The sequence below is a fragment of the Panulirus ornatus genome, chromosome 18 (assembly GCF_036320965.1).
Source record: "Panulirus ornatus isolate Po-2019 chromosome 18, ASM3632096v1, whole genome shotgun sequence".
NCBI lineage: Eukaryota > Metazoa > Arthropoda > Malacostraca > Decapoda > Palinuridae > Panulirus > Panulirus ornatus.
In genome coordinates, this window is record NC_092241.1 from 26,636,770 (window position 1) to 26,648,483 (window position 11,714).

At 40.1% G+C, this 11,714-nt stretch overlaps 1 long non-coding RNA gene across 1 annotated transcript; it reads left to right on the plus strand.

Moving 5' to 3' along the window:
• The first annotated feature begins 269 nt into the window (after positions 1-269).
• LOC139754893 (uncharacterized) lies at positions 270-11,440 on the plus strand. The gene is made up of 3 exons (XR_011713965.1): positions 270-635; positions 9,935-9,981; positions 11,170-11,440. It is a non-coding gene; the product is annotated as an uncharacterized lncRNA (long non-coding RNA).
• Positions 11,441-11,714: the final 274 nt, after the last annotated feature.

Consider the following 11,714-nt stretch of genomic DNA (forward strand, 5'->3'; position numbering starts at 1 on the left):
GGCAATATGAAGAACCTTTTCTTCTATGCCATTTCACCTGGAAATGATTACTTCCCTAGCAAATTACATGACGATCGTCTGTCTGAGCTCCTTTATGTTCATATGTCCGTAGCTAGGCTGCAGTACACACGCTCACAAGTCTGGTGCTTGTGCATTTATTCTCTGGACATTAATTGGTAGGTAGGATTTGTATCAGCCAATCACAGCTCGATATAGGCTTCCTCGGCCTCTCCCTTGAATCTGAAATCAGTTCCACCGTGTCGTTCCTGTACAGCGGCTGTGACATTGACTATTTCGTAACTATCGTGAGAATTCTTAAGTATCATGGTAATCACGGCGAAAGTGAACACGGCGTCCAACCCACGAAAGTGAACTGTGTGAAGTGTAACCAGAAGAATCATATTATTATTCAAAGGAGTAAGGAATAGAAAAAATATGATCAAAGGTCACATTTTTAGAGGAAAATTTGTCGATGACGCACATCGGGAGCTGTGGAAACGGATTCTATTCGTTGATCATTGGCTGCATAAGATTCGGGATCATCATGCAGTCGTCGTCTGAACCTGTCTCCCACTACGAGTGTTTACGGGCGCAGTATCCATTCGGTGACCACCAACAGCCAGTAGGAGGCCCAGGTATGGTTGTGGGAATCGATGAATCGCACTTTGGGAAGAGGAAGTACGTAGTAGTAGTCTAAGAAGTATTACGTCATGTCTCTTGTAGAACCTATTGACTGTAAATGCAACCTAAGCCTATATATACGAACTCGATCCATGCGCATGTGGGTGGAGCCTATATGCCACGTCATTGACATCTTCACAAAGAAAACGTGCTGGTACAGGGCTAACTAAGTATGTAGCATGTTTTTCTGAGTCGGGAAGCATGGCCGTGTATGAGGGCAGTGGGAAACTGATGGGAGAGACGTGCTCACTCGGCTAAGGTCTCGAATCAGCTGTGTTCAGGGTCGCGTGACGACACAAGTCGGCCTGCGCGGCCGGGTCCGTTTTTTTCGAGTCGGAGTGGGTCGACTTGGTACATATAGGCTTCCGATGCACTTGGTACGCTGATTCCTGTAGTCGGGCAGTAAATACGGCCAGTAACAACTATTGTGAGGCAACCTAAAACAGCCTGAGGAACCACAGAGACGACTACCTTGTGATTAACGAATCCTAGAATATTGTTGATCCACATAACTCCAATATACACAGGCAGAATATCGAGCGTTTGTGGAGAGACATTAAGGAGTGGGCGGAGCTGCCAGTGCGACTTGTAGAAGGAAAAAGGGTAGCACCACGACGAGCCCCCTAACTCTTCATTTTCTGAGTTTAAGGCAATCACATTTGTGTTTAGATTACGTTAGTCCCTGGTTAGGTTAGATTTATGTTAAGTTTTGTTCATTTCAAATTGTTTTCCCGATGGTTTTGATATCTTTTGAACGATTCTCACTTTCTGTTCCATCGTAAATCGCTACATTTTGTGATTTATCCCACCTAAAACCCCTGTCTCCACTGAGGATACCCATTGTCATTGGATAAAGGGAGAGGAGGAGGTCTCCAAAGGTAGTGATATGCAGGAGAAACTCAGGTCAGAATCGTACAAAATACATCAAAAGCCATCGAAAAATAGCGCCAATTTCCAAACGGGTGCACGACCGAAAATTTAATTTTACCTAAAAGAAAACTTTATGAGTGAGAAAAGACTGTGTGTAGAAAAATTGTGTGTAGAATGGCAAAAGGTGAGAGTAAAAAAAGCTAGGGGAGTGGATGAGGAACGAGAGGTATTTAGGGAAGCAGCGCTGGCATATGAGGGAGAAACATCAGGCATGCGAAAGGTGGGAGGTAGGCAGGTGAGAAGGGGAATGAGTGTTGGGATAACATAGTAAAGTTGTTGGTGAATGAGAGACGAGAGAACTTATAGGGAAGGAACGCAAATGTTAGATGTATACAAGAATGAGGTTAAGAGCGAGATGCAGAGGTTGAGGTCGAATGAGAGTTAAGGTGAACGAGTATTAATGGAGAATAAGATGTTTCTGATATTAATAGTGTGAGAAAAATAAGACAACACAGGAGAATATCAGTGATAGGGACAAATAGAAAAATGGTAACAGGTAGTGATGAGGTCAGGAGGAGAATGAGTGAACGTTTTGAAAGCTTGTTGAATGTGTTTGATAATATGGTGATAAAAGTAGGTCGTTTGGGTTGGGAAGGTGTGAGTAGGGAGACAGTCATGGTGAGGGCTTTGGTGAAGAGATTGGAGGTGATGAACATCAGATGCAGTAAGATAAAGCAGTTGTGATGGATATTATTGCAGTTTGACTTCTTGATTGTTCAACAGCCATTGCTAATTTTTAGCTTCTTGAGACACGAACCAACGGCACCCTTACTCCATAGACGACTTTCGTCCCTTGTCTCAAAGTAAATTGAACCCTTGCGAAATGTTTGCATCATAAAGAGTTCCACAGGTAACTGGTAACGTGAAGGTACAATGCTCTCCCTCAGATGAGGGCAACGTCCGTTGGGTATCAACTACGGTAGTTGTCAATACCACTCAGCCGCTGGCTGTTGGCACAGCGTGATAGCTTTACTCAGCCAGTCATGTGAACAGCGGACCAGTGTAGCCAGTCCTTCAGTGTTCAGAGTCATTTGTCAGAGAAAGGAAAAAATAAAGCTTATAATAATTTGATATGAAGAATATTCTGGTAAGACTGGTCGTCTGTTTTTAGTCTTATATTTTTTTGTTGTGTAACCGTTTTCTTAATTGTAGCTCTTAATTTAGCGCCTTATTGTCATACTTATTAAGGTTGTAAAGTCATTGCTTTTATTTCATATTTGCTTCGCTCTGATTACCAAGACATGATTATTTCCGGCTTTCACTTCTCTATGATTATCCTTTATTTCTTCTGCATCATAATTTACTTCGTTTTCATTTCCAGTACATTTTGTCGACCTGAAAAAATATTTCTGACTCGTATGACGTGAAAAATACAGCCGACCACGGACCAAGTTTCCGCGTTGATATCATACCCTCTACTTCTTTAGCTCCTGTGGTCCGAACTGCGTGATAACATGCGAGTGTGGTGGCTCTGTATTCCCCCGACAGTGTCGGTGAGGTGCCTACTACTCTAGGCTCTTTCGTCCAAATGGTTAAGGTTTATGAAGTTACTGGCGCCTGTGACCAAGCCCCCTTTCAAGGTCTCGTGTCTGGCAGTGATGCAGATGACTTTCCACTCTTAATGAGCACTATATTATCATTTACTTCCGACCTTCCTGCTCCTTCACATCCTTATATGTTGGTGATTTGGTCTCCTCATTAAAGATTTTTCACGCATATGCATATATATATATATATATATATATATATATATATATATATATATATATATATATATATGCGAAAAATAAAGAAGAAAAGGGAACGTAAGTGAAGAGGCAAATGTGGAGGAGGTACGGAGCAATGATGAATTGAGAAGGTAGAGTGGGTATTTTGAAGGACTGTTGAATGTTTTTTGATGATGGCTGATGTCGGGTGCTTGGGTTTTGGTGGTATGCTAGGTGAAAGAGTCAAGGAGATTGGTTTGGTGAAGATAGGCGATGATGAAAGCCTTAAATAAGTTGAAATGTGGCAAGGCATCTAGATTGGATGGTACTGCAACTGAATTTCATAAGAAAGCAGGTGTGTTTTGGGTTACTTATGATTTTCAGTGTATGTAAGGTTCATAATGAGGTGCCTGAAGATTGGCGTAATGTATGCATAGTTCCACCGAATAAAGGCAAGAAGGATAAAAACGAGTGTTCAAACGACACTGGTAAGCTGTTTGGGAAAGTGGTGATTGAGAGGGTGAAGGTATGTACAAAGTATCAGACCGGAGAGGAATAGTGTGCTTTCAAAAGTGTGGAGGAATTGTGAATCAGGTGTTTGCTTTAAAGAATATGTGTGAGAAACACTTAGAGAGACTGAAGGATTTGTATGCAGGATTTTTGAATCTTGAGAAAGCATATGCTAAGGTTAAAAGAGATGCCTTTGGGAAGATCTTAAGAATATATATTGAGAGGAAAGCTGCTAGCAATAGAGAAGTTTTTATCAAGGGTGTAAGGTGTGTGCACGAGTAGGAAGAGAGAGAGGAATGAGTGGTTCCAAGTGAAGGTTGGCCTGCGGCACGTGTGTGTGTGATGTCACCATGGCTGTATATGTTTAAAGATGGGGTGGTGAGAGAGGTAAATGCAAAGGTCTTGGAGAGGGGCGAAGATGCAGTCTGAAGGGGATGAGAGGACCTGGGAAGTGAGTCAGTTGTTTGCAGATGACACAGAACTGATGTCAGATTCCAGGAAGAAGGAAGCAGAGAGTACATGTGAATATAAGCAAGTTTATTCGTTAAGTAGGGTAGAGTGGCAGGTTAGTTAGAAAATGAGTCTGAATGGAGAAAAGTTGGAAGAAGTGAAGTATTTTGGATATCTGGGAATGGGCAATACGGAACATAGAAGCACGGAAGTGGAAGTGAGTCATAGGGTGGCTGAGGGGGCGAAGGGTTTGAGAGCATTGAAAAATGCGTGGAATAGAGGTTTTTATGTTGGAGTGCGAAAATGGGTATGTTTGCAGGTACAGTAGTCCCAAGAATTATATTTGGATGTGGGGGTGTGCGGAGGGAGGTGGCGGTGTCGTAAACGAGATATGTAAGGACAACATGTGGTGTGAGGTAGACTGATCGAGCATGTAATAGAAAAATATGAGAGAGATGTAGTAGTAAAAAAGTATGGTTGAATGAGCTGAAAGGGTAAACTGAACTGTTTTGGATATATAGAGAGAATGAATGAGGACAGGTTGACAAAGAGGATATATGCGTCAGAAGTTGAGGGAACAAGGAGAAGCGGGAGACAAAATTGGAGTTCGAAGTTTGGGGTAAATAGTACTTTGAGTGATCGGGGCCTGAGCATGCAAAGGGGGGTGCAAGGTGTGCACGGGTTAGAGTGAATTGGAACGATGTAGCATTGACGTGCTGTTACTGAAATGAACAGAGGATTGTGAAGAAGCTAAGGAAAATCATGGATAGGCCTGTGGGGCCCGATTGTGGATATAGAGTTGTGGTTTCATTATATATATATATATATATATATATATATATATATATATATATATATATATATATATAATATATATATATATATATATATATATATATAATATATTGTTACAAAGACTGTACTTCTCTGCATCATAAGTGAATAGAATTTTGAATTAAAATTTTAACGTAAGAGTGACGACATCCATTACCTGGCCAGATGCCTCCTACCGCGAGATGATTTGTTTATGTTCCAGACATAATTACGAAACCTTTCGTGCTGCATGCATCACCTGCCGGCATGACAGAGCTAACACACGCGGACACTAAGGGTAACAATCAGGGCAATTTCAATGCAGATCTGATCGACAAACGATAAGGACTTTGTTGTTAATCATGTTCACTTGAAATTCCATGCGAGACAACGACGCATACGACTCTGATTAGTAATAAAAAGTAGCCTTTGATTATTACTGTCTTAATGCAGGGTTTTAAATATATCTGTGCGAAGCCTAGGCCAAATTAACCTACCAGACACCGTAGTCCATAAAACGATAACATTTTAAAGGAGACGATGCTCGATTACCTAACACTCGAAGGCTATAATCGAGCATTTATCAAACGTTAATTGAATTTATATTCCATCGGTAAAAGCTCGTCGTGGAGATCAACAAGTGGAGGAGGGTCGTGTGGTGGAGGCTGGTGCTTGCAGGGGTAACAAAACGACTGGCTCGTTCAGGGACAATAGAATTTTGATGGTGGTTAAGTGATACTTATGTACTTGAATGGTCTGATTATTATTTGTGATTATAATTTGTGTATTAGGGGAAGAGAGTTTTACACTCGTGTTGCCACGTCTCTTAAGTTTGTGTATTTGTGAGTGTGTGTGTGATTGTGTGTAATGATAATAATAGCAGTACTAGTAGTAGTAGTGATAACGATAATAATGATAATAACAATGATAATGATAATGATAATAACAATAATAATGATAATGATGATAATAATATAATAATGATAATGATAATAACAGTAACAATAATAATAGAAATGATAATAAAGATAATAATGATAGTGACAACCATTGCAATAATGAACGGTTTATTGAACTGAGGCAAATATTCGGCTGCAAAATACACAGATGAAATATCACAGAACTGGGAGGTCATAAAGGTAACTAGTTAAGTAGTCATAAAAGAGCTGAAGATTAATGTGTGGCTGGATACTTCCACTCTTTGGACAAGCACTTGAGAGGCACATCTACATAGTTAATGTAGCAGACATATAGAGGAAGTTTTACAGTGTGTGTGTGTGGGTGTGTGTGTGTGTGTCGCCCTCTTCGATTGCCAACATATTCATATTATCTTGTATGATATATCATTTTCAGGCTTGTTCTATCGCTTTCACACTAGTTTTTCTCCCTCAGACCTCCCTTAACACTTGCAGACTTTGTTTACCAACTCTTTTACGTTCAGAAGTCTTATCTCTCTTATCTACGTATACAAATTTCTATCATTTATAATTTTCATGCCCGATCACTAGCCAGCTAACTCCATCTGGGCCAATCCACGTGCCTAGATTAAATTTCACTATCATCAGGATCTCATTTATTCTTGTATGAATCTATGTTCCATCAGGTGGCGAATGTCATCTCATCAATTATAAGTGCCGAAATCGCCTTGAGAAATGTTTAGTGAGTAGTAAATCTCTCTTAACACGACCTGGTGTCATCTGGCGGCAGGCAGGAGAGAGAAGACGATAAAGGGGGAAAAAAAGTGTGCATGAGAACATGGCGTACAAAAGAAGGCAAAGATAATAAGGAAGAAAAGACGAAAATAAAATGAGATAATGATCAAGCGAAAGAAGGAATTAGCAAATGGAGGAAAGAAATTTGAATAGAAGATGAATAGAAGAAGATGAATATCTCGGAGAAAAACATAGAGAAAGGTGAAGAAAAGGAGGAAAGAAAATGGAAAAGTAAAGAAAAGAGGAAGAAGAAGATAAATATAAACAAAGATGGAAAACCAAAGCATACACTACCTCTCGTAAAGAAAATAGAGATAGACTGATGAATCAATCAATTGTCCCCTGTAAATCTAAGCTGAATCCTCAAAATCAATTCTCGGTTAACTTGACGACACGAACTCATTCAGAATAACCTGTCAGTTTCAGAGCAGAAATTCAGAGGGAAGAGTTGCAATGGTCGATGGAAAGATATGCGAGTAACTGAATGGCAACTTTACTAGTATTTTCACAGTGGAAGACGCTATTGCCCAGTACTGTCTAAGTGGGATTGAGAACGAGGTGTTGGAATGAGTCAGAATTACAAGAAAAGACGTAAGCAGACTATCAAGGTTCAGGGTGCTAATGATACCTCCATAACCGCTGTGAAATGTGCAGACACGGCTGACAGATCACTTGATCTGTTGTACCATCAGTTACAATCAAGGGAGTAGAAGAAAGCGAAATGTTGTTTCTATTCATAAGAAAGGAGGTAGGAAAATTGCACTGAACCACATACCAGTCTCGCTGATATGTTTAGGCTCTAAAACGCTGCATAGGATAATCACAAAACAGGTGGGTGAGAAGTTGCAACAGATATCCGGATGAGAGACAGATGTGAGAGTGATTTAGGAGTAAACACTACCTCTGCACCAGACCTCCACGTTAGGAGAATGGTAAAGGAAACAGTGTCCACACATCAAAGTCGAAAAAAGTAATAAAAGTAAAAGTATAAGTTCAAGAAACTGAGTACTTCGAGTTTGTAACCCCTTAATGTATAAATAGGTAATTACGTCAGGTAATTCTCTCTCTCTCTCTTTCTCTCTCTCTCTCTCTGGAAGTAAACCTACTACTCGACCTTTGTTATTAGCGTAGAAAAAATGCTATCCCAACAACATCGCCGTCCAGAACTCCCTCAAGAGCCCCCAGAACTGGACTCCAGTCATGCACATCAGCTTTTCTTCGAGACGTGTACCCTCTCCTCTATTGTCTACACAGAGACCTAACTGCCTTCAAGCTGGAGTGTAAACTAAGCTGGAACGGACGCATTGGTAAACTATGGTAAATCTTCTGCTATTGTCTGTACATCCTTCGTCAACTCAGGGCGCTTGAACTCCTTTTAGCTAGTCAAAAAAACATTACCACAATTCTCATCCTTCATATACTCACTCACTTTTACCTCACTCAGTCGCTACTAGCATAAAAGATCTCTTAAGAGACGCTCAACACAATGAAGCACACAGTTCACTCCAGCAATCACCTGGACCTTATTCGATAGTTCGAAATGAAAGTAGTACACAAATCGTGTCACCGTCACCTCCCGCCTTTTGGGATCCCTCGTCCCCGAGTTGCAGTTTGACACCACATTTGCATGGATCCACATGGGATTCTGTAAATCGCTACGTCATCAGTGATTTGTACATGAATAATTTTGGTCTCCAGGGATTTAACGTCTCTTATTTTATTGTATGGATTATGATGTATGTATTTTCCTTGTCGATTATAGTATAAGTCTTGATTTGCAAGTAACTGATTAAGCCGTCTCTTTTTATTATTATTGTTATCATTTATTATTATTATTAGTTATTATTATTATCATCATTATTATTATCACTATTTAATGTGAGGTTATAAAACAAATGTTAAAGACATCAGGATAAGGGAATTTCACATATTCCTCGTGTGGTCTGTCCATGCCATTTTGCATGATTTCTGTGTCGCGAGACGTGAACCTTCGCAACCATCGGAGGATCTTATGATCCCTTGCACTCAAACTTAAGATGTGTACAGTCATCCTGGAAAAAAGAGATTTACTGCATGTTGCGTAAAGTCGTCAAGAGCGGATCAGTGTATGATAAAAAAGAATAGCTATAAAAGCTGATATGTGTTCCTTTTGTTACACCAAAATGTAGAGCTCCATCAACACTCCTTAAGTAACATTAATCTTCAGTGTATTCACGAACACCCACTTCCCTAGCTTGCAAGCTCAGGTTCACCTGGGAAGGAGTGAAGCCTTGAGTATGACCATACGTATGTATGATTACATATCGCTACACATAACAAAGTAAGAGAAAGTTCCACTACTGCAGGTCCCTAGGTAAATGTATCTGCCGGTACCAACTGCTGCAGGTTCCTAGGTAAATGTATCTGCCGGTATCACTGCTGCAGGTTCCTAGGTAAATGTCTCTGCCACTACAACAACAGAGGTTATCAAGAAGTCTGAGGCATTGTGTGAGGTGAAGGCTTAAGACGGGCTGGTGCATGTGGCTTCAACAAGCCGCCTCCTAAACCCCCAAGATCATAAAAAGTTCCCCCGACCTGAGGAGCTCATCTCGTTGTCTTCATAAAGATTTTTTTTTTTCGTGTCCCTTGTTCCCGTCGCTACAAATCATCGGTGCAGGGAAGAATATATACCTCTCCGGTGGGAATTGGGGACTAAACGGACGTCTGCGGAAAGTATGTGAGGAAGGGATGAGACACACCAGCCGTGCGTAGTAGATGCTGCATGTGCGGGTAGGGAAGTACACAGGAGTGTATCACACACAAGTGCTGCAATGTTACTGTAACAGATATGAAACCGTTAGTAAGGGTGACTGGGCATTGAGCTCTTAAGGAAGTCTCAAGGTTAAACTGACAGTGATTATAACAAGACTGACGAAGGAGAGGATGTTGTAAGTAACAGTTGATCAAGCGAGATACCCAACTGCATCGTCATCAAACACCACATTGTCAATATTTATGAAAGCATATAAAACACAGTCTACTACAGCACATAATTTGATATAAAACACACAGTAATACTATATGTAAGTTATAAATGTTTCTCAAGATGGAGTATAAAGGTTTATAGCCATTCTTTTTTTCTCTTTCCCTCAGAAACCCAGTGCCGAGCAAGTGCCACGTCAGGAAGCTCGCAGTGAGAGGTGAGTAGGACCGTTAGTTGTAAGGCCTTGAACAATACTGATGGGAAGGGCTACAGGGAACAGGTAGTAGTATGGAAGTAGTGTATTGGCATGTTATCCATGGTATATGGTAACTGGTGATTCAGGATAGAGGGGGATGAAGCATTCATATTCGTTATGATAGTACAGTATAACGAATCAAAGTCTCTGTGCTATAAAGTTTGTAAAGGTCTCAAAAGTACTCAGTAGCAAATGTTGGTATCATTATCTCGTACGAGTACTGAAGGTTTAGCCTAATTCTTGAGCTACATTAAGTCAGGACAAGAAGATAAGGATGCCACTAGATGTGGAAAAGAAGCTCAGAACTTATGGAAACGGAACTGCACTCGAAGTCCAATATTCCATCTCCTCTCATGTTTCTGATTCGTGATGTTCACATGTTAATGCACGCTAGTTATCATTAGCTATCATCACTTGAATGCTGCCAAATATTTAAACGTTAAAGTAGATTATTCTTTACATTATAATTCGCGTCTCTAATGGGCTATTCATTCACACCATTCTGATATTCATACGCATCTTTAATGCCAGTCTTGGCTGTGTAAATGCATTTCATTTCCGTATAACTGATTCATCTTAAGAGATAAGCTATCATGATCTCGCCTACATGATTTATTAACTGCAAGATAAAGGAAAAGGTCGAAAGGTGGATTTTGTATAACCGCATTCCGTTTTGGTTTACGTTTTGACATAGCATCCATTCATCACTCTGCTTCATTAATTTCTTTTATTTGATTTTTAAATACGTTTTGTTACCTATGGGAAATCCACATAGGAAGGGTTGCTATACCTCCAGGTAACTTCAACAAGTGCCTGCAGGTGAGTCATTAAAGCAGAGTTCTGTTTTGAGCTGTGTCGTTGTTTGTTTGATATTATTTTGGTAGATTTAAGAAAGCTTAACATTGATGATGTCCTGCAATTTTACGTACAATCTCCAGTCTATCTATCTATCTATTATATATATATTATGACGACAGATGTTTCAAACTTAGTTATCATATCTCAAGGAAGAATATGACTTAACAGCAGAACCATTTAGTTCACCGTTTATGTTTCGACTACCATTTTGACACCTGAAGGTTGTGTAAGCAGCTGATAAAATAGGATGGGCCTGTACTTCTTGTAGTTTGTTTCTCAATCTTCGTTCAGGTTTCGACAAATGTGTCCCATATTTCGCTTATAAACTGGAACGGACCATCTCTACAAGAATTCAGCTGAAGTCATGAGCGTAGAAGCTGGCTGTTGGATATGATGTTGGAACAGCAGACAGAGATAAGTAAAGGTCAACCTTGTGATCTGTTAGACCACTGAAGACACCTGTGTAATTCTCTTGATGATCCTAATTGAAATGGAAGGATTAGCCCACCAGCTCCATCGGGATGATGACAAAAGAAAAAAAAAATACTTGTGAATAAAGAAATCCAACAACATTCATCTTTTTCCACAAGAATTGATAGGAGTGTCTGGCAATAACACAACACGTGCTAGAGTAAGAATTAAAGATTAACTCACAAGAGCTGAAAGGACAAGTATGATAAATCCGACGTGTGCAAGACTCCCTACAGTTAAAACCTAGATCCCAGGAGATTTTCCTTTCCATTCTAATCGTAGATAGATTACCAAACTGTTGTTCTGGACGTTAATGTAATTACTTGTACCATAAAGGGAAAACTGTTAGGAAGGAGGATCCCAGA